At 35.2% G+C, this 25,377-nt stretch overlaps 1 long non-coding RNA gene across 1 annotated transcript; it reads right to left on the minus strand.

Annotated features, from left to right (window-relative positions):
• Positions 1–295: 295 nt before the first annotated feature.
• On the minus strand, positions 296–4,621 carry LOC128551833 (uncharacterized). The gene is made up of 3 exons (XR_008368903.1): positions 4,480–4,621; positions 1,953–2,058; positions 296–396 (listed from the first exon to the last, which is right to left on the minus strand). It is a non-coding gene; the product is annotated as an uncharacterized LOC128551833 (long non-coding RNA).
• Between the last annotated feature and the right edge of the window lie 20,756 nt (positions 4,622–25,377).

The following is a 25,377-nucleotide window of genomic DNA, read 5'->3' on the forward strand; positions in this document are numbered from 1 at the left end:
CCATTGCTTATGACTCTTATTACCTAAAAGCTAAACGTTATCTTACTTCGATTTTGTTTGTGTGATTTTGTTACTTTTCAAAATTTGGTTAGGCCGTTGTTTTTTATTCGATTAGAATCGAAATGTATCTTATCCCACCTTGATTTTAAACTTCAGTTCCTTGTTACCTAATTGTTATTAAAAATCTACGGCACTTTTGAATTTATGGATATCATGATTTTCCAATACTACTATTTTAAAGATCAAAGTAAAAATAGTTTCTATTTTGAAACTAAAATTAAGCAGTTACTGACTTCTGAGATTGACTCCAGAGAACATGAATTCGGCATTTGACAGGTTGCAGTTTTTGAACACCAGAAGCAGTTCGCACCACTGGTACTTACGCATTCGGTACACCTAAAACATATGTCAACATTCATCAAATGAACAATACGCTTTTATTATATACCTTCAAATAAAAATTATTTTTCAAATCAATATGAACTGACAGAAATCGATTTCTATACTGCTCTAATCTGTATCATGACTGAGCCTAGTCTACTTCAATAGATGTTGTGTCCAGGGGAGTAAATAGTTGTCTGTTTCAATTCAATTTACCGTATTTTTATATCACATTTAACATAGTTAATATAATAACACAATCATAACACAATCGTATACTCTCGAGATTGTTCATACTTGACATAAGTTTTTAGCTCACCTGTCACAAAGTGACAAGGTGAGCTTTTGTTATCGCGTGGCGTCCGTCGTCAGTCGTCCGTGCGTCCGTCTGTCCGTAAACTTTTGCTTGTGACCACACTAGAGGTCACATTTTTCATGGGATCTTTATGAAAGTTGGTCAGAACATTTATCTTGATGATACCTAGGTCAAGTTTGAAACTGGGTCACGTGCGGTCAAAAACTAGGTCAGTAGGCCTAAAAATAGAAAAACCTTGTGACCTCTCTAGAGGCCATACTTTTCAATGGATCTTCATGAAAATTGTCAGAATGTTCAACTTGATAATATCTAGAAAAAGTTCGAAACTGGGTTACGTGCCTTCAAAAACTAGGTCAGTAGGTCAAATAATCGAAAAACCTTGTGACCTCTCTAGAGGCCGTATTTTTCAAGGGATCTGTATGAAAGTTGATCTGAATGTTTACCTTGATGATATCTAGGTCAAGTTCGAAACTGGGTCAACTGCAGCAAAAACTAGGCCAGTAGGTCTAAAAATAGAAAAACCTTGTGACCTCACTAAACTGGGTCACGTGCCGTCAAAAACAAGGTCAGTAGGTCAAATAATATAAAAACCTTGTGACCTCTCTAAAGGCCATATTTTTCATAGGATCTGTATGAAAGTTGGTCTGAATATTCATCTTGATGATATCTAGATGAAGTTCGAAACTGGGTCAACTATGGTCAGTAGGTCTAAAAATAGAAAAACCTTTAGTCCACTCTAGAGGCCATATTTTTCAATGGATCTTCATGAAAATTTGTCTTAATGTTCATCTTGATGATATCTAGAGAAAGTTTGAAACTTGGTCACGTGTTGTCAAAACTAGGCCAGTAAGTATAAAACTAGTAAAACCTTGTGACCTCTCTAGAGGCCATACTCTTCATGAGATCTTCATGAAAATTGGTGAGAATGTTCACCTTGGTCATGTGCCTTCAAAAACTAGGTCATTAGGTCAAATAATGGAAAAACCCTATGACCTCTCTAGAAGCCATATTTTTCAATGGATCTTCATGAAAATTGGGTCAGGTGGAGACAGGTGAGCGATTCAGGACCATCAGGGTCCTCTTGTTATACAAAAAATGGACATACAGAGATCTTTCTTATTTGGCAAGTTTATGAAAAACAGCAATCTGGAATGATAATGTTTAACCGGATGATATTCGTTGCAAAATATTTTCTCTTATCTTTCTCGCCAAAGCTCACTTAATTTTGCTTTAAGTCTTTAGAATCATACATTACCTTTTGAAGTAACCGCATTCAAAATATAAAAACGGTGCCGAAGAAAGTACAGCTGTAGTTCCTAAATTAGTCTTTAGTAGTAGTTCAATAGTAGCTTCTGTATGAACTTTAAATAGAAACAAAATTGCGATATATACAAACAAAATGTTTGCCAGGATGAAAAATGTAGCCAGGTTTTACTTGAGACCCAACCCCTCCTGGAACTGTTTACCGTTAGAATTCATTCCCTGCGGTTTTTTTCTGTTATCTGAAACAGACAAGCTTTTTAATTGTGTAAAACTGCTTGCATTTCATATATTAAGCGTTCTTGTTTTGCAGCAGTTTCTTTAATAAATATTGGTAGCTTAAAAGTACATATCTGACTATAAGCGATGCATGTGTAATATGTGCAAAGCTTCCTAGTTTCATTCATAAATCAAAAATGTAACAATTTCTACTTTCTGTCTGAATGTTAACTTAATCGCAAAAGCCTAAATATTCATGAAATGTATCATTTTTTTCTTCAACAAATACATCACTGGTGTTCAAACAATAATTACATAACCCCATACGAAAATGTAACTTGCTGACTTACTGTCTGACTGAGTAGTAGATCGTTTTTTTACAATGATAGATCAACGTAATGATTGGGAACTTGTAACAAAATTGTTTGTTTGTACCCTGATGGAAAATAGTTATTCTTGAAACGATCTTTCAATATAAAGACGAATAAAATCTGTTAAGCATTATTTGATTTCCCAGGCTCAACTGGTTCTCAAAGGCTACTTCTCTACTCTGACATATTGCTTCTGAAAAAAACTGCTTGCAAGAAATGATCTTATTAATAGAGAGCACTTATTACATACACGTTTCAACTCCCCGTTAAGTTAAAATGGTACCGGAAACGTCAATATTTTCCGTACAATGACGCCTGATTTTCACATTAAGGGGAAATGCGACAGTTGCCTATATGTGTATAGGGCAAAAAATTTCCTACAGGCAGAATTTCTTTAAACTTTGTGTTATGACTGGGAAACAAGTTTAAAACGAAAATATGTATAAAAAATCATAGGTACCCAGGCTTGATCTTGAATTATCTGCCCTTGAAAGTAGATTTTTTTTCAGTATTTTCCGACATTCATGGGCAGATAATTCATGACCAAGGCTGGATCCCTATGGGTTTTTTAATTTCATATTTCAGTTTTTGATTTGATTCTCTGTCAGTAAAAATGTTTAAAGAAGAAATTCCTTCAAAAGAAAATGTTTGCCCCATGTCCATATAGCGACTGTTGCAAATGTCCTTAACTATGAACATGACAAAATGATACCGCAAAGTCCTAGTCTTTCACATGGACCGAATTTCTTTAAACTTTATATACTGACTGCAAATGAAGTCTGGAACAGAAATATAATTCAAATTCAAAATACACAGTTCTCTTGCTTTGATCTTGAATTATCTGCCCTTTTAATTGGATTTTTTTAATATTTTCTGATTTTCAAGGGCAGATAATTCAAGATCAAGCGAGAGTACCTATGATTTTTAATATATATTTCCGTTTTAAACTTGATACTCAGTCAGTACACAAAGTTTAAAGAAATTCTGTCCGTAGGAAAATATTTGCACATATACATATAGGCAACTGTCCCATTTCCCCTTAACTGCGTAACGTAATTTAATGTATGTCGTTGCATTAAATCATTTATATAGTTTAGTATTTTTCAATATCATTCAAATATGAATATTAATAAATTCATAATATTTATATCATATTTATACGTGTAGATAAGCATGTAATCAAATATTATCTTTCATCGGGAAATGTGCACAGACACTTGGAGGTCAAACCATCCCCCACCTCCACTCCTCTTCCCGCATCTGCCAGTATTTTTAGTCTTTTAAAACACATTGAGCACATATCTGAAACACTGAATATGTTTTGTTACAAATGCAGCATGTTTTAAAAATTACAATTTACTACCAATGCGATAAAACATGTTTTCTTTTTCTGAGCATTGGTAGTATATGGGAGTGTTCTAAACATGTTGAAAATGTAACAGAAGTTGTTGTATGATTGAGACATGTGCTCAGTCTGTTTTAAAAGGCAAATCTATATTGGCTGAAGGTTGGCAGGGGCGTATTGGGAAGGGGAGAGGTGCTGGTCCCCAAGTGTCTTTGGAAATGTGTACTCATTCTGTAGCGGAAGAATATTGCGCTCCTAATGCCGAGCAATATTTTAAGCTGAAGAACCGGGACATATTTCCCAATACAAAGTTAACCGCCTATAAATATCTGAAGTAGCTTTATTTCATAAAACGGCTAATTGAAATATCTAGACCTCTACAAAATCTGAAGGAGGCAAGGTTCTCTATCTGTGCTACGGTCCTGACAACTATGCAATTATGAGAATAAAACGAGCTATTTTAAACAGATGAGTACAAATAACTATTTTTGAAAATAAAAACAACCTAATGTCTGTATATAATAAAATACATGCACTACAGCATGAAAATTTATCAATATGTTTTCTATAAAGTAATATATATTTACCGTATACTGGTGGTATTTCACAGACAACCGTAGTCATGGTTATTTGTCGGGCTGTCGTAATATTAATTAAGTGCGACTCTCGAGTGAACCTGCAAGTGTACATACCGTTGTTCTGTTTTGTAAGAAAGTTTCGAACTGTTAAAGTGACCTGAAAACATATCAAATGCGTTAAAGTGGTGGACGGATAGCTCAGTGGTTTGCACACTGGCCTTCCAATCCTGAGGTCGGGGGTTCGATCCCCGGCAGCTACTCGGGAATTTTCAGAAACGCTTTTCATTGTTTCCCACCCAACTAGAGGTGTACTGGTCAGGAACCCAGGCAATCCTTGCGTGTATCAGTGCTATATACTGGGCATGTTAAAGAACCAGGCTGTCTATTCGCAACGAGCTAAGCTAAGTTAGTCGGACAAGCCTTATCTGATTTCTGATCTCTTTGTCGTAGGGGCTTTGTCTCAATCTGTCCCTCTGGTCAGATCGCTCTGAGTCTGTACTAGTAGAGGATGAATTATGCGCCCTATGTGGCTGCATTTGAACTACATGTATGTAAAGCGCCTTTGAATGTGAAATTGATCATCGAAAGGGCGCTATATAAATCTGGTTTAATAATTAAATGACATAAAACTTTATTTTATTAACAAATAGAACATTTAAGTTATCTTGAATCTTGAAAAAACAAGACTTTGCTAGTAGTGGAGGGCATCTTTTTAGACCACTTGCTTCCTTCTTTGTCTTTATAAAGCTGCCTTCTTAGATTGGGCTCAGTCAATTTTCTGGATGGGACTCATTTGAACGAAATGACGTCACGTTAATATGCTTTTAGAAGTCATTTGAAACTAAGGTAAGTAGATATAATATAAAGTATTTATAAAAACAAAGTTGTATTAAGCAGACATCCTTATTTTACAGAAGACTTTCATATGAAAGGTCAGATATCTTTTATATTCAGCGTAATGCCTTGAATTTGAAGAGAGATAGTGTAGTATAGGGCGAGTATACAAGTCGTCGACTTAAGAAGACTCAGAAGAATCAAGGTAATCAAGGTACTGATCTGATCAGCGTTATAATTAAAATGTGCAGAATTGAAACAACGCAATAAACTAGAGTTTCCCATGTTAGATAATGAGCCGCTATCTAACCACTCCCTCACCTAAAACGCGTACATCAAGAACTCAGTACTACGAATCGAAAGTTGACATGGCCCAAGTTAGCGTTGCTTCAATTACCTTGTACAAGCTAACCGTGTCACTTAAATGTTTGTACTAAGCTGGTCTAACGACATCCTAGATTCAGCATGCACTAGGAGTCAGCTCTTATGTGACGATAATGAATTGAAGCAACGCTACCTCTCGATCTGTAGTACTGTCCTTGAGGTACGCATTTTAGGTGAGGGAGAGGTTAAATGCCGGATCAATATCTAACATGGGAAGTTCTAGTTTGTTGCGTTGTTTCAATCCTGCACATTTTTGAGTTATAACGCTGATACTTTTTCACCTGAGTTTCTATTGATTTCTCAAACATTTTCTCTACATAAATCTAAAATGGCGGACAAGCATATCAACGTGAAGTCATTTCTTCCAATTGAGTCCCATCCCGAAAATTGACTCCTCCTTCTAATCCAAGATGGCGGCTTTATATAGATAAAGAGGTAAACAAGTGGTCTAATGAGATGCCCTACACTACTTTTGCTATTCAAACTTACAGTTACATTTGAATGTTTTGACAATGTAGTGGCAGGAATTCCTGGTGGTTCAACTGAAAGTAACACGCATTCCTGATGAGACGACAACCAGTGGTTGGAAGCATCGGAACACTCAGAATATCTCGTAGCTCTGAAATGAATTGGAACGGATACATAAAGTTCATATAGTTCAAATTGCTTAGAACAAAATTCTACACTAAATTAAATAACACCATATAATCGTACTACCTTATTAATTGATAATTATAAAGGCTGCTCGTGAGTTTTGGGTCATAAAGATGTTCTGTACCGTCTTGGTAGCCTAGACTAAGTGGCAGAGCGTTCGCTTCGCGTATGGAAGTTCGCGGGTTTGCTCCATGACCGTGTTATACTAAAGACATAATTGGTAGTAGCAGCTTCCTCGTTTGGTGCGCAGCTCTAGGGATGGAAAGTCCGTTGTCTGAATACTTTGACTGGGAGGGGTTTCATATTTTGTGCCTCGTGACATTACAGTGAGGCAGCAAAATAAAGTTGAGCATTTTGCTGCTTACTACTACAAGTAGACACCGTACTTCGTGACTGGAAATTTGTTGAGAAAGATGCTAAACCCGAACACACGAGTTCATATAGGAGCTAATTTCATGTGCCAGTTAGAAACTGCTGATAGGTACTGCGTTACAAGTAACCGAACCACACTGGTCGACAACATGTATAGCAGGTAGTTTAAAGTGGCAATATTTAAAATTCCTGTCAATTTGGCATTGCTATAATCAATTTAATTACCTTTCTGAAAATATACACCAGCCGCATAGAGGGTTTCTCAAGGCCATTGTTTTAGCACAAGTTTGGAACTCCGAGCAATTAGTGTTTAAATATCTTATTACCTGCCAAAATAATGTTAAATATAGATTATTCAAATTACGTCTTATCTAACTGAAGAACCATGTCTGAATATATTTAAACACTCTAAATCTGTTACAAACCTGTGGAATAATTCACAAGGGACATGACAAGTCTTGTGTGTAAAATTTTAAACCTTAAATAAAAAAAAATCCTTGTGAAGGGTAAAAATTATATGTAAAATGCTAATAAAACTTCATTTTGCATATCGAATCGCGGATGTAGACTGCAAAACATTTTGAAGTGTGTTTTAAGAACGACATACTGACTTTCGAACAGCTAGTTGATTTACAATTTGAATGGCAAACTGTATATTTCATAAAATGTTTTAAGATTGTATTTCGAATCACAAACTATTATGTGAATTGCGAGATTCAAATTAGATAAAGAAAACTTAACGCATAGATAATGCGAATATTGTATTATATATACGTACGCGGCGGCTATTCATCACATATATCGCATTTTCATCTTTGGTGTAAATCGCCCTGATTGGAAGAATATCATCAACAACCTCTCTTGCGTAGATTTCTAGTGAAAGATTCTTCAAAAGATTCATCTTGCAAAAAATAATTAAAATATTGTTAATATGTTTAATGATACAACTTAATCCACGGATGTTGTCCCTTTTGTAGTTGTTTACGTCGATGTAACGATTCAAATTAAAGGTCCTTCACATAGTTCGATTTAGGAGTTCTATATGCTTATTATGTAGAAAATGGCTATTTTTTCATTCTGTTTACTGTTTCTTCTCACTGCATGAAAGGCAAATGGCTTATTCTTTTTGCTATGCCGTCTTTCGTGTTTTATCCACCGCCAGAACGACAACATTAAATAATTATATATCTTTTCGTAATGCCGTCGTGTAACCGTCCCAGCCATGGCAGCACAAAGACACGCCAGTATGAGGATACGACAAAAGTTGGCCGACCACACGACAATTTTTTGCAAATGATACCTCTAAAGTGTCCATTATTTAACCGTCTTGTTTAATCTAAATTACGTCTGTATTTTTTGTTTCTTTTTGATATCTGTATTGAGTGTGGTCGTCTCTTTGTCTACACTATAATGAAATTATAGTGATATGATACCGATACTGTTCGAGAATAGTTAAGCATATCACATTGATAGACTAACATTTTAATATAGATCAGTTTTAGGGTTTCTGCTGTTGATGTATGGTCTTTGTTTCCGTATCCAAATATCATTTTATTTTCATATAATTATAAGAAAGAGAACTAATTATAGTTAGTTTCAAGAGATGATGTATTTTTGTCATTATAACATCTCCAGAATAAATGTTTCATTTTCATTGCTGAAAAAAGAGCATAACGGGCTACTTGTTTTTCTTTTACTTTTATCTTAGATCAGAGATGATTCGTTTATATGATTTTATATAGAATTCGAATTCGGAGACAGTTTACGTATCCTTGTTGCTTTTTGATATCCCTATTTTATATAGTAGCGTATAATAATCGGACCGCTGACTAGCTATAGCGAAAATCAAGTCATATGTTAACATTTATTCTATTGCACTGTTGTACTTACTTGAATAAGCTTTCCAGTCGATGTACCTAACATCACGATTTGTTTGCCATTGTAAATTGCCCCATATAGTGTTGTAAAGATACCATCTTTATTCACAAACTTGATATTTGACTCCATTGCAAAAACAGTTTTGCCTATAACGTAGCGATATGGATACAGTGCAACAATGCATTTAAAATCGCTTTCTCTATATTCCTGTAAAACGAAAATGTGAAAGGTTTATGTTGCTGTACTTGCAAAACCTTAATATGAATGCAATAAATCTATGTTCTTTTAAAAACCCGCTTCGATTTTGCTGTTAACATTTAAGACAATGCCATTTATGAAAGAAGTGACATAAAGCTAACCTGTTCAGATATACACATATGATCTCTCTTATTCGATTGAAGATACCGTCTCGCATTTTCAATGTTTTCACATGAAACTGCATACTCTTTCTTCGCATCCATAATTTCTTTATCTAAGAACTGTAGTTTTGTCACACAAACCACACTGTCACCTTGTGGATTCTCAGGATCATTTCCACGTGTAAATGATCCGACGAAGATCTTGCTTGATTGCGTACTTGAAGTGTCAAGAAGAATAGCACTTTGAATCAAGTTGTAAGTTAGGCCTTTATGCTCACAGTGTAAAACAATATCTGTATACGAATCATAACTCGTGTCATTTTGACAGATTCTTACTAACTTTGACACGTATTCGTCTGATCCTACATACTGCTTTTGATTTGTTACAAAATACGTCATCCAATTATTCTGAAAACTTGCTTTGTAGTATATCAGGTAATCTTTTGCTGTAGCTTTCTCAATTTGTAGCTGAAGATATTTTATACGATCATGGCTACGCACTAGAGAAAATGTCGGTAATTCCCTGGTACTAATAGCATATCTATAAGCCACAGTGTCGGAATATGAAAGCAGTTCTATACCTTCTCCAAATGTGATAGCAATTGTCAAAGTAGTATCTTTGGTTATCAAAGCTTGAGCCGGTCTTCGTATATCAGTTGAAACTTTCAAAGTATAATGTGCATGACTTACCAACGCTACATCCGATGTATTTCTAATTTCACATGTTCCATTATTACCAGTCCCACATGTTATTAACCAATCCTTGTGTATCAGTAATATCTTGTTCACATTATCGCACTCGGAAGTTGAAATTTTACAAGTATTTGCTGTCTGAATAATACCTAAATTATCGTTCAGTACGTAGAGCCTGTCTGTACCTCCGATAAAAAATTTGCCATCATGCGATACAAAATTAGTTAATGGACCAGATAGTTGTCTCGCAGTGTCAAATTGCAATCCTGCGTTTACTCCAACAACAAAAAATGTTAATACATGTACAGCCAGAATAGTTCCTCTCATTGACATCCTTCAATTAATACTTGTAATGGAATTCTCTCGGATAAGAATAACTGAAATATAACAAAAGATGGTCATGATGACCCCAGATCACTTAGTAAAGTAAGGATCTCTAAATAAATATCAGCATTGACATTTATTCGTCTTAAAAATAGGCGTTTCTCAAAAGAAATTGAAACGCTATACAGTGAACACTTCAAACACTAACCAGTTTTATTGCTATGGGTAAGTCACCAAAATCAAACTATACATACTGCTGCTCTATGAACGTCTTAAATTACGTCATCGTAACATACGTTCGCGTGTTGCAACGTAATAATCAGTTTTTCTTTTATTATTGGACAAACTGGACAGTTTATCTTTTAACAGTGTAACGACTTAAACGGATGTTCGATATTATCCGACGACGACGACAACCGAATATATATCAGAGTAAAAACATAACCAAACCATGCCATGAATATACTACCACTTTAGATTCCCTAGAGTTTACCGGGTTGTAGTGATGAATATAGCCAGTCTGTCACTCTGATCCGTGACATTCTGTGCAAAGCATGGTTGTAAATTAAATTATCTAAATACATGTACACTGCTGGCTATTGTGCAAATTAAACCAACTAGAGCTAACGCGGTCTCAATCAAATCGAGTCTGCAATTTGCCTTGTCCGCGGTGCTTCCGATGCTTTGTTAATAAATTATGTTATTATTAAGTTATTAAGTAGATATCTACTTCAAGAATTCTACATAAGCTGTTGATAGTTTTAGGTTTTTATTTATCAATAGCATCTTTACATTTTTTAACGATGTTTCTGCAAATTACTTTTTTCATTTACACTACACTATTTTCTTTGACTTTTATGCCCCCAAAGGGGAGCATATTAAGATCGCTTTGTCCGGCCGGCCGTCCGGCCGTAACTTTCTAAAATATTGTCCGGGCTGTAACTCTGCCATCCATTAAGGAATTTTGAAATAATTTGGCCTGAATATTAACCTTAAGTTGACGTTTCACGTGTAATACTCGAACCCTTAGGTACAAGGTCAAGGTCACACTTAGAAGTCAAACGGTAATTCGGTCTGTTTCGTGTCCGGTTCGTAACTTTGCCATTCATCACTGAAATTATTTTGCAAGACCTATATACCCCTAGCTCCAAGGTCAAGGTCAAACTTAAAGTTTAAATGTGAACAGGGTCTGTTTACGTGTCCGGTCCATGAAAGGATTTTGAAATATATTGGTATAAATATTAACCATAATCAGACAGTGTCGTGTACAAGACCCAGATCCCTTTCTCCAAGGTCATACTTAGAAGTAATAAGTTAATAGGATCCTTTTCGTGTCCGGTGTATAACTCCGTTATCCCGGACGGGATTGTGAAACAACTTGGCATAAATGTGTACCATAATGTGGCAATGTGTTACGTGCAAGACCTAGACCTCTAGCTCAAAGATCAAGTTTACACTTAGAAGTCAAGTCAAAGGTTAATAGGGTCTGTTTCATGTTCTGTTCGTAACTCTATCATTCATCAAGGAATTTCGAAATTACATGGCATAAGTAATCCTCATAACGTGTCACGCATAACAACCAGACCACTAGCTCTGAGGTCAAGGTCATATTTAGAGGTCAACGGTGTACCTTTTGTGTTTCTTGTCTTCCATCCATGAAGAGATTTAAAAATTACATGGCATATATTTTCCCTATATTGAAATGACGTTTTAGACACAGGCCCAAGACCCCTAGCTTTAAGGTCAAGGTAAGAATTAGAAGACAAATGTTAACATTTTATGCTTCTTGTCAAGTCAATTACTCTGCAATTCATCAAAAAATACCTGTCACAATTCTTCCATACGATGAGTTGGTGTGTCATGCTCAAGACCCAGACTCTAGCCCCAAGGTCAAGGTTACCTTCAGAGAGTCTTTTTATCTGGTCCCAAAATGAGTCATACCTACGTATTCTGGCATATTTTGCGCAGACAACTGTCGCATTCTTGGGCACACTTCGGGGGATTTTGTCACTAATAGTGCCAGCTCCCATTTGAGCTTCAATTCTAAATGCTTAGTATATTTTGAGAGTTATATATACATGTATTTTTCCCTATAGAATGTCAAGGTCAGTAGTGGCTATTGTCAAGTTAACTTAAAGACACCTCACAAAATAACTGTAATCATTTGTATTTACCAATCTGGCTTAAGTACATCTCCTATTACGCTACGCTTAGGATCTGAAGACGTGCTATTGATAGTCTCATTCTGTCGACCTTTCCACTAGCCAATCGGAAGGCTTACTTAAAACATTTTGTAAGTTTTAAAATCTATATTTAGCCTGTTTTTTTTTCATATTTACAATTCTCATGATGGCCACATCGCGACTACTCTCTCGTATTTTGCGAGAAATCATGGTCATGGTACGGACTTGGTCACGTAAAGTGTCAGTTAGCCAGTTAGCTCAGTCGGTAGGGCGATTGCACTGTAAGCGAAGGATCCCGGGTTCGAGTCCCGGACTAACTTCATATTTTTCTTACTCTTTGACAGTCGACGCTGTTTCGATGGTTCAGCCGGATGCTTGTTGAAACAAGTCCTCTGATTGGTTCAAATAAAAACAGATTTTCGAAAATAAAATATTGCAATATTGGAAATCCAAAATATACAGAAGAAGAATGTGCACGGGTCATTTTCAAATCTTCGTTCAGAAAATCAAGTACTTCATTCAGATTGTTGTAATTCCATGTCAGATGGTAAGTATCACATTTTGTATGGAGAAATGAGAAATAACAAGTACCTAGTTACAATTTGACAATAACAGATATAAGGCTAAGACAATGTATTTAATGAATAAATATATCATCCAATTAATGTAGTAGTATCTCCGATACTTCATTTATTAAGATGAGTTTAGACCACACTTTGTTTCTATAGTGTAAGATAGTTATAATATTATACTGAGAAGAGAATGGCTGAATAAGTTTGCAGATGAAGTTGTGTAAAGAGGGCATAGATTGCCCACCTATCATCTTGTGGAATAGTTGAATTATACCAGTATTACCAGAATTATTTGCACCAAGTAGGTATTTGTGGGTCTTTAATACTTCTAATTTCTTGAATACCGATGGATAAAACTAAATGCTATAGCCTATAATTAACGGTTAATGTGAATACGATAACGTTACTAACCGATAGCCACACGAGAACTACATGCAGATATAGACCTGCCATAGTTCGCTACTGCGAAAATCTAAAGTGGTAATATTGGACTGGGAATTCATGGCATGATGAGCTTCTTGGGTGGTAATCGCGCTTCGTTTAACAGAAAAATTACCACCTTAACACTCTTCAAATTATTATTAAAGTATATTTCATGAATTTACGTATTTCACAAATATTTTTTTCGATCAGTTTTTCTAAATGCATAGATCATTAGATGGGGTGTTTCTAAAGTCCTTGAGTGTACATACTTGAAATTATTTCAAAATCTGACCATTGTTCAGAGACTGCATTAAAAAAGTATGACTAGCCCTTGTGACCATGCCTTTTACAAATCGGAAATAAGTAAGCATTTTTGATATAATATAGGTCCCTAAGAAACACTTGCCGGAAGTCAGTTTAAAATCATGCAAGCTGTTTCAGACAATGATATTATTATTTTTCTTTTACTTAATACATATAGCAGAAAGACTTGCAGAAAGGCCTTTGTACGACATAGTTACTCCTACGTATTACTTACTAACGCCCATATACGCCTTCCTTACTCATACGCACGACATAGTTACACTTATGTAGGACTTTTAAAACTAACACCAAAATACAACATAATAACTGATGCATATGACTTACTAACTCCTTACTCACGTAATCTGCAACTCCTTTGTAAGTCCTACATAGGTGTTAGTAAGTCATATGCTAGAAGTTATTATGTCCTGTGTAGAAGAGAGTAAGTCGCATGTAGGAGACAGATGAAAGGCGTTCGTAGGTGTTGGTGAGTTGCATGTGGAATTACTAAGTCATTATGTGGAAGGTCTTATGTCCTTCGTTGGATTTACTTAGTCCTACGTGTGTTACTAAGCCGGGTGAAGGAGTTAGTAAATCACAAGTTTGAGTTATTGTATCCAATGCAAGAGTACGTAAAGTCATATACGTAGAGTTACATACGTACGAGGTAACACGCCTTACGTAGGGGTTACTTAGTCCTACGAAGAAGTTAGTAAGTTGTACGTTGAACTAAGTAAGACTTATGTATCAGTTATTAACTCGTTCCGGTAGTCAGTAGTTTTTATATAGGCGTTTGTAGGATTATTATGCAACGAGGAAAGCCAAGTTAAAAGAAGTAGCCTCCCCTACCCTTAGTTAGTGCCATGATGGCCCTATATCGCTGCGGGATGTATACACGCCCATCGCACATACACTAGGACAAAACGAACATATAAAGTGGTACACCGCCTTGCAACTGGAACGGTCAACAGCAAATCAAACGCTGGGGAGCTTAAACTTAAACCTAACCTCACCCTTACCTCCACCATGTTCCAAAGTTACAGGACAGTTTAAATAAAAATAATCCCCATCAGAGGAATCTCGAACACACGCAATGGCAACAGAAGGCATGTATGTAAAACGCAAAAAAACTCTTGTAAAGTTATATAAAAATCAATTCTTAAGAACCAAAGTCACATGTACTCAGTGCCTTTGCAGAATACATAGCAACAAGGAGAACATCTCCTAAAGTGTCCGACGAAACAAGCCAGAAGTTAAAAATAAAAAGAAGTTCAGTCCTGGTGGGATTTAAGAATTACCTATCATAGAGTGCTCCACCTGTTCCGCCAGACACAATCAAAGAGAAAAACTAAACAAAAAACATGCGGTGTGTCTAAATTTAGTTGGGTCATAATCTCTTTTAATAAAAGGTTTTATAACTTACCCAAATACAATTAGAAAATTTCCATGACCCAAAACCTTACGAAATTTGTAAACCACATCCGCATAATATTCTACCAGTTTCAGTTTGTTTTTAGTTTTTTCCCCTACTGAACAGAGATTTTGTTACAATAGATGAAATTGACATTCAATCGATGCCTAGTAAAACTTTGATTGACATTATACAAGTATTTAAACCCAATATATTTCTCTAAAATTGAAGAGTGGTTCGCAAAAATAACAATGTTGAAAGTACAATCTACAATTTTACAGCTGACACTAAGATACTGCCCATGACTATATATATTTTTTCCAGTAAACATTTGCCTCCGGCATTACCAAAACAGGCAATTATCGGCTGGTATATATTCGCACATGATAAAATTTGAATATGACAATTTATATATTGAAATTCATAAGTTATAGCGCGGATTGTCACATATAATTTGTAACGGATGGACGAAAGAACTGTTCAGATATTTTACAGATAACTGGCTTGGCGAAAACCGTGTCACACGCTAGGTATTGTTCAATCATATTATAAGTGATGTGAATTTAAAGTATACTTACTTTTGCGTTTATAGATATGTAAATGTTGCTGAGTGTCAATATGTAGTGTCATGAATGTTTACTCTGACAGGAAAATTGCGCATTCGAAACTAAGGGAAGTTACTCATACTAACTACCAATTTCGGAAAAGATAACCGATATTAATAAATGCAGTTCTTTTTTAGTTAAAACCATCATTTATTCTCTTTCAGACCTGTTAACCCCTTCAAAACCATGTCAGTAGTCCCCAAGTCCATGCACTTTCAAATATCCATTTTGATTCAGGTAGACAGACAGGCCCAGACTGGGCTGAAAAATGTTTGAGCCATTTTTACGTGGTCGGTAGCTGGGTGGGTGTGGGGAGGGGTGTTGCTTCCCGCTTTGAACTGCAGTCAGATTTTGAAATGGGCATTGTGGCAGTCGGTAAAAGGGCACATGTATCAAACTGTAAAGTGGCAATATGGGGGGGGGAGGGGGGGGAGGGTGTGGGAGGATACCCCCGCCTGCAAGTAGGGTTTGGGGTATCACCACAAGAAAATTTTGAAAATGTAGACCCTTGATACAGCCTTTGGTGCGATTTCTAACTGAAAATTTTATGTTTCACTTTCTAAATATAACCTAGATTGTTTTTAGTATTACGATATCCAAAGTATGAATGGCTGTCACTTCATATTTTCACTTTCAGATCATGCCTCAGGACTAGAATATAAGTCTGATATAGATTCTATGTATGTGTTATAAAAATGAATTCTAGAATCATTTCTGTTACAATAATATCTATCATTTCTGTTACTTGAATGTTAAAATTTCATAACACAGCTCGATATTTACCCAAAATATTATATCCGGATACGATTACACTTTTCTTTATACCGCCAAAATCTCCAGTGTCAACAATATGTTTTACAAATTGTGATGACACGAAGACAGTTTATCAGCAATTGGCAGTATCTGACATTGAAGTTTACGGTGATATTACCTCTTATTTAAATCATTTCATAAAAAGTAAATGTTTCGTTTCGTCAACGCAGTCTAACATAGACGATCTACTTTCGATTTCAAAAACTACAAGAAAATACAATTTAATGTTTCGCCGATTTGTTTATTTCTCGAAAAATAGGAAATAAAATCATTTTTAAAATCAGTAGTAATTAAACAAACCAGTAAGAGCTTCTTTTCCCGATAATTTATCCGCTTAGTGACTGCAAAATTCAACCCATGTGTCATCATGAAACGCAGAATGGTTGACGGTTTCATTTGTTTTGGCGACCTGAATCGTAAGCCAATTATCCGAACCACGTTTGCATTTTTCGCCACTCGCGATTTTGCTTCATTTTGATCTGGCCGATCTTCGTAGTATTTTTTCGTTGAACCGAAGTCCCTATTTTCAAGCGTAAAGTCGTAGAAGCGTTGTTATAAACAGGTCAAGTGTGTTCGCCGACAAGTGCCCAGAATGTAATTATGATTCATCCGCGAAGTCTCCCGGAAGAATTAACGTACTGCACATATCTATTTCGGGCCATTTAAAATGAAGCTGTCATAATTTAATTTCACCGATGTGGTAAACTCTTTGATAAGAGACATTCCAATGCTTTCAGAGGTACCCGACTCAATAAGATACTAGCAGTATGTTCTGGAACTATATTTTGTCTTTCACTGGATGTTACGCAAGCTTGGTAAGCCTGCGCAATTCATGAAATGCACAGCGCAATAAATTTGTTATTTGCGCAATGATTTTAAAGATTATTTTTTGAAACGGACAGGGTAACAAATGGATAATTTGGCTAATAAATTAATATGCAGTTTTTATTTGAATTTGTGAATATCATAATTGCTATTTTGTGACAAAAGGGCATAAAATTAGTCACCATAATCATATGCGCAAATGTATTACCAAATCCCGCAGAATCGTTATGCGTGTTTATGCTTAATGAGTTACCGCGGAAGAAAATACGTGGCTTTATTTGAGTATTGCACAATTACACTTCATAAATTTGACAGATTACATCGTATATTGGTCATAGCAAATGGGATTGACATAACTGAACTTCATCCGATCAATGAACTCTTTGAAATTAGAGACAGTCTAATGGAACTACATCTATTCGCTATGTTGTGAGGCTATTTAATGAGAATGAGAAATCGGGCGATAGCAAGGACTCGTCAAACGCTTTCAGCGTTTAGCCGACACAAAAATCGGGTTTTGATATACCTTCTGGCAGAAGCGTCTTTAATTAAATAACTACTAAATTTTAAAACCTAATCTGAATGAAAATTTAGCAAACTTTAAGTATTTACGTAATTTATTATAGCGTTTGCCTTTTTAGATCTTACTATAAATCATTCTGTTGGCACCAGGGCGCTTCCATAGGAACAAAAGTGCCTATATCGCTTACCTGGGGTAAGTTGCTTGCTTGAACAAATTTTCTTTGCTAAGCTTTAAAAACAAAAACAAATAGGTGAGTGGATCATGGTAAAGATTATACAAGATAACTTCTGAAATCTGTTAAAAATTGTACAGGTGGTCAAAATCTCTTTTCTATAGCTTCAAAAACAATAGTTACCAATAGTTTGATGTTTCTTTTATTAAAATTGATGGTAAAATGAGTTCTCTGCAAACGTTTTGGATAGTGGCTATAACTTTGAAATTTGTCTCTACTTGAGCTCGAGGAGATACCATAAGTTATACAAAATTTATAAAAAACGGCACGGTAAAAGCTGTTTAAAAATTGCAAAATAGTGCAAAACACGGTTAACTTTCAGAATATACCAATCAAAGGCCATTTTGTAAACATTACTTTTAGTGCTCTAATACCTTAAGGTACACCAGCCCCGTATAATAACCTTTAAGTAACGTGGAGCGAAAGCTCGCTAAGCAGCCGGGCGAAAACTCATAATTATTGGGTCGCGGAGCAAACAGATGCTAAACCCTATGCTCTATGTTTGACAATGAAATAATACCATGACAGAATCTATCATGGAAACATAAATCATACACCACCAGTGCAATATGGGGTCTCATTTTTAGCTGATTTTGCAGTTTGTGTACTTAACTAAAAATATTTTTCTTGCATCAAACATGACCCCCACCTTTCTTTTGATTTTTGCTCAGCACTGATAATATTCTTGAAGAAAATGTAAGTCACAGACATTTTGAATTGGTCCTGATATGTGCTGCGGCCATTGGAAATATGTCAATTTTATATAGAATAAAGAGGAACAGCTATTTAGTGTGTTGTAACCTTATGAACAACTTAGATTAATAACAATGACAGCACACATTATGTTATATACAATAGTAAAAGGGAACTAACTATTTGTTAGAGAAAGTGTCATAGGACGCCATTTTAACAGTACACCCACTTAACTGATATTTTGTTATTATCTGCGTTCTATATCAACGTGTAATCACCAATGATAAACCAATAGTCTAAAATCATGAATAACAGTTTAAATCCTATACTTGCCCTATATGTCGGTCCATTATTTTCTCAAAACCTTGCTCTTTGGTCTCCTATTCATCATTAACAATTACTAACCTGTCACCCGTAACTAAATCTCCAATGCTCGGATACTATGTGTAACGCTTCATTACACATGATACCTGGTCATTGTAGTGATTTAGTTACATGTTACTGAGGTAACATTATATACTTTGCATCTATAATAAATATTTAGGATCTATTTGATAAAGTAAAGTACATCAATTATAATAATTCATAGAAACGTAATTTAGCTTTATATAAAGTATACAGTTGCACTGAAATCTCGAGTAATAGATTTTTAGTCTGAATAGATACATGTATATATGAACTTTGACCTTGTTTGATACATAATTTATGTTTACATTTTACTATCATTGTACATTTATTAAGATCATAATGCTTCATTACACATGATACCTGGTCATTGTAGTGATTTAGTTACATGTTACTGAGGTAACATTATATACTTTGCATCTATAATAAATATTTAGGATATTTATACTTGTTTCAGTTGTCTATCTGGCATTGACATATTGAACCCACTCTACCAAATAAATGTATGCCGACTGGGCTACGTCGACAAAAGTACTTGTGTACACATTGTATAATGTGTGAATTTGGACCAATCAGAAACAAGTTCCATAAATAGCACCAATCAAGAACACCTCTGCTAGGGTATAGATAAGTAGACGGATGACAATGAAGTCATTCTATATCCAGCAATTGATGTAAACACATCAAGGATTCAACTAATTTATCCCAGTATCTTGATAAATAAACAGTTGCAGCTACACTGTCAGGGCAGATGAATTAAATAAAAGAAGACGTTTGAGACTAAAGAAGAATTGCAATATTGTATATAGGTTTCGAGCTTTAAGACCAGCGCATAGAAATTAAACCTTTACGGGATAGACGATAGCAAATTCAGGCTGAGCATCGGAAAACTGAGACAGAGAAGTTTGGTTTGGTAATCTTCTGAGTCAGTAAGGGAGTTCCAGCTAACAGGTTTAATGTTATCGGCAAGTACAGCAAAGGTATTGGGGTCATACATATATGGTGGTTTAATGCTATATGTTATAGCATTTAAGCGTTGAGCATCCAGGAGTCGGGGTAATCATATTGAATTGCAGCTTCATGTAAGAGAACATCAGTTGGACATCTATGCAAAAGAATACTCGAAATGTTGTCAATTCAAATACATTATCTGACGGGAACTTCAACAAAAAGACCAGCCAAATATAGTATCCCCAGCCTATAGGAGTTTAAGCTGATTATCATTAGTTGAAGGCTGTTAAAGTTTGAAACATTGAGGGATTCGCCTGATCCCTGAAATTATCTAGCTCATAATTGAAATCAATTTTGAATCATTGGTACACGAATCGTTTAGGTGAGGTAGCCAGAGAAAAATTTTATATATTAGGTACTGTATATGGTCTCACCAGCTCTACGTTTTACCAAAGGACATTCTACATAGCTTGTCAGCTAGTCCGAGACATAGTCACCTTAGCGTGTGTACCCATTTCATTGTTTAAGATACTAAAGGCGTAAGCACTTTCCTGGGTCATATTACTCGTATGTATGCTATGTAAAGTGTTGTAATGATATAGATTTCTATGCTATTGCGACTCGTATTTTAGTAAAATGTATTAATGTTATTGTTAAAGGTTATGACACACTTAATAGCTGTTCTTTTTCATTCTTTATAAAATTCACATATTTCCAATGACTGCAGCTCACATCAGGGCCTATTTTTAAATGTCTGTAACTTACGTTTACTTGCAGAATATTGTCAATACTGAATAAAAAGAAAAGCAGGGGTCACTACTGATGCAGAAAAAATATTTTCAATCAAACACACAAACTGCAAAATTAGCTAAACAATGAGACCAAATTGTAGTGGTGGTGTATGATCTAAGTCTACATGACAAAGTCTGTAGTGGTAAAGAAAAACGTTTTTCTCTAAGATTGTGCCACTTTCATTTGAAATGTACAAACAACCGAAATGCATGAAAAAATACAAGGTTTTAGTCTAACACAACAGTTTCTATGGTTTTATGGCAATTTCAGTAACGTGTGACAAATTGTCAAATTTTGGCGAAAATAGCTGTCACGACATAATTTTCAATCAGTTATCATAACTGTAGCCTACTTTTGCCCTGTTTTGTCATTTTCTACCGTGATCTGCCTACAAATTATATATTTAAACTATCAAATTTGTCCAATTGTACTACTAGAAATTAGCAATCTTTAGGCTACCAATATGCAGTTTTTGAGAAAAAATACTGTACACCCAAAAACAGGGAAGTTGGCAGTTACTTGCGGAGGACAGGTTTGTACTGGTACAGAATCCAGGAACACTGGTTAGGTTAACTGCCCGCCGTTACATGACTGAAATACTGTTGAAAAACGGCGTTAAACCCAAAACAAACAAACACCCAAAAACATTAAAAATTTGATATTTTTGTATTTATCAATATTTAACGCAAAATTGCAATAAATTTGTCATGTTCTATCAAATTCTTATCAAAGTAAACCTTTCCCATCCTCATCTGGTCAGATTTCAATTTTTACCCATATTCCCTTGTAATTGTTTCAGCACACTAAATAGCTGTTTTTGATTATTCTATATAAAATTGTCATATTTCCAATGGCTGCAGCACACACTAGGACCTACTTTAAATGTCTGTAACTTACATTACTTGAACAATATTGTCAGTGCTGAATAAAAATCAGAAAAAAAGTGGGGGTCATGTTTGTTGCAAGAAAAATATTTTCGGTCAAGCCATTTTTAGTGCCATTTTCCTATTCAGTGTCTGTATGTCTTAATGACCTAGTGAAGGTCATTTTGGAATTGGGAAGCCATCTTGAATTTGTTTAAGACAGAAGTTTGTGTGTTTTGAAATTAAATATGCGTATCTCCTATGATGCTGGTCATCTTTCACAATATTTGATCTTTGTGAAATACCCCTAATGGTTTTCCTGTATAATGAGAATTTAATGGCGGCCATCTTGATTTTTGGCGGCCATCTTGGATTTTTGTTTGAAAATAGTCATGAGCTTAAATTTGTTGTGTTATTTTTCTCTACTACCAAGCAACATTTGGCTTTCTTAATAAAAATATTGACATCATTATGGGTCAATTCCAGAAATTCACAATTTCAATTTTGTTTTAAAACTTTTTACCCCCAAAAATGGATTTTGCACCATGACACTTTTTTATACTTTTAGTATACTGTTACATACATCTTGTATAATGCTTTCACCAAAAATCAATTCTTTGCCATTTTTTCCCCTATTTTCATAAATGGCCTTTACTAAATGGCGAGATCGCGTATTGAAAGTCGAGATTTATGAAATAAAACGGCAGTGTTGAGGGGCAAACGCTCGCTAACTAGCTGGGTGCAGAACGAAAAGACGAGATTTAAGAGAGATACATGATAGCGATGCCGCGCACACAACTGTTTGACGATGTTTTTCTCCGCGATCCTACCGTTTAGTTTCTTAAATATAAATTTAAATACCATAATAAGCAGCATTTGTATAAAATCATCAAAAATCCTTTACGACATTATTAAACATGAATACTGTATGTGTTTGAAAACTATTTGACTTTTATATCAGACAAGCGTGTCAGAATTGCATTGTGTAGGTTCAGGACTTCTTTTATCAGTTGTTATATCGAAACTGGTAGATATATAACATAGACAGAATTAACAGATTTAGTAACAATTGCAATTTAAAGACAAATATCATTTTAACAGTGTGCTCCAAGTATAGAAATTTAAGATAGACATATTTCAAAAGGTACTATAATTGTCATTAATCAATTTTTTTTTTTACTTTGAAAACCCTGTGTCCGAACATAATAAAATGTACAGTATACATGGTAAATAATACAGCAAAATATTCTTTGCAAAAAAATAAGAGTTCATATGGTGCATATTATAATTTATACTTTTCTGCCTTTTTTTTTTTTCATAATTCTATTGCCTCATTTCAAGTTTACAATTGTATATGTATGCAAAATCCTGCTATATACACCTTTCAAGTTTTTATCGTTAATAAATGTTGTTGCTATTGATTGTTGTTGTTGAATAATGTCGACAACTCTGATGATATAGTCTATATGCATAGGCCATGCAGTGCACCAGATTGTGGAAATATTTTCAGTTGACTGTAGATTTACCAGCAAAAAATCAGCATTTTGTGATTCAAAGTCATATGAAACACTTGCTTTTATTACTATCAGTTTAATCGAGCAGTGGAACCAATCTGCAAGTACACTACAGTTTACGGAGAAAGCAGCTCACCTTGACCGCAAGGTACACTACACATAAATAGATACACATATCTGGAGTCCTAAGATCTATTATCATCAGGTAAAGCCAGGGAATGCACATATTTTCGCTTACTACATAATTACGATTGTGGTCAAAATTAAGAGTAGTATTTTGATCAGACTGCTTCTGATCGGAATGTTTCATCCAAAACGTATGAGAAGACTTGCACTTAGCTATTTCGTGTCCTTATTCAGTTTATAACAAATACATTTTGAAAAAAAGAAAAGAAAATGTTTTCGGTTTACTACGGAATCCTGTTCGTGCCACTTAAATTGTCGCCTCGCCAACACGCGACAACGCGATAATTATCGCGTTGTCGCCTTGTCCGAAAACATACTTACATGCGAGATTTAACAATCCTCGCGAGGTTAAGAGGGCGACAATTATCGTCTTAATTGTCGCTTGTCTTTTTTAAACCTCGCATCGTGAAATTGAAATCCAATATACATAGTTGCGAGAATTAGTAAAATCTCGCATTGTCGCATTGTCGCTTTGTCCCCCGGTGATGGGGAAATTATTTTTACTACAGCACCGTTGGTGAAATTTTCTGCTACACCGTTGACAAAGGGAAACTACGGAATCCGGTTAGTTGTCCCATTGAATGCCGACGAAATATTGACTAAAAACGAGTATAAAAAACAATTTTCTACACGCCATCGGAAAAATTTGCTGAACTTTGCAATTTTTGCTTAAAATATTAGCCGTAAAAATATGGAAAAAGTGCTTATGAAATATTATTTGGGGTAAATAACTGCAAATAAAACTTCTTTTATAGAAAATGACACTATCTGAAAGTCTGTGTCAAAAAGAAAATTTTATCTGTTCCTTCGTCTGTACGTAATTTTAGGATATCAGCTGTATTTCCGTACTTTTCCGTGCGGAAAAAGTCCGTGTTTTTTCAATAACCTTTAACCTGCTGGACAAGATTGATTCGCCTTTAAAGATCAGTGTAGATCATGATCAGCCTGCAATTCCGTGCAGTTTGATCATGATCTGCATGTTCGCCATTCAGTAAGTATCTTTTTGGATAGCACCCTTTGAACAGTTAATGGTACTGTCCAAATGGGAAAGGATGGACAAGTTTATTATAGAAATTTAGCAGGTAAGTGTTTACTTTAAATAATTCTAAAATGTCCAAACACGAGATATTTTATGAAATAACTTCTATAAGTTTAATGTAAATATTGTCTAAACAGACATGTAATTTGTATATTTTGACAAACTACGGTTTCGCGTGGGGGACAGTCTAAACATGTACCATTTTCGTGAAAATAGGCATACTTCTTCAAATATTAAATATAGGGGTTGGGGTTTTCAGAGGGTATATCTTCATACCTGATGTCCCCATTTTGATAAATAAATGATACCTTAATGCAAGGGCAAGCCAGTACCTAGAGAAAACAGGCCAAGTTTGGTTCAAAACCGGTCGGCTAGGGGTCAAAGTCATAGGTTAAAGTTCGGTAATATTCTCAAAATATGATTTTTTGAGCAGTCAAGGCAGGCACTATCTTGACTGAGTCCAAAAGACACCATTGGAGCAATTCTCACGGCTCCCCGGTTGGACCAGTTTTAGTCTGTTGCCAGCACCCTCCGCATATAACAAGTTTGGTCATTTTACTGAAACCTGGCCGAGCTCTGATGGCATTATATGGACTTGTAAGTAGCTTAAATGTAAAGCCTAGATACCTACCAACATATTCATATAAGGGTATAGGTAGATCCGGGATTAAGATCTCGAACAGCGGTCAAAATCTAAACCTAGTGCTTATAACAATACGGGACCTCCAAGTTCTACCTCCCCGACTATATGGCTCCACCAAGTACTTTAACATGGTCTCAATCAAAGGGGTTAAACTTGATTTCCTGAAAATAAATCGGAGACAATTTTATATTAAGGGACCTGTTGAATATTTTCGAAAAAAATATTTTTGTCTCGATTTTGGTTGTTCTTTTTTTTTGCAAGAAAACGAGTTTAAATATTCATCGACGGAACTGCCTTCAAAAATAAAATAACTACCCTAAACTAATATTCTGGGGAGGTGGGGGATGGTAATGTTTTTTGGGGTGGGTATTTAAAAAAACCTTTGAAAAAATGCGAAAAAATAAAGTTTGGTGTAATAAAAAATATTATTACT

Source organism: Mercenaria mercenaria, unplaced genomic scaffold (genome assembly GCF_021730395.1).
Source record: "Mercenaria mercenaria strain notata unplaced genomic scaffold, MADL_Memer_1 contig_1749, whole genome shotgun sequence".
Taxonomy (NCBI): domain Eukaryota; kingdom Metazoa; phylum Mollusca; class Bivalvia; order Venerida; family Veneridae; genus Mercenaria; species Mercenaria mercenaria.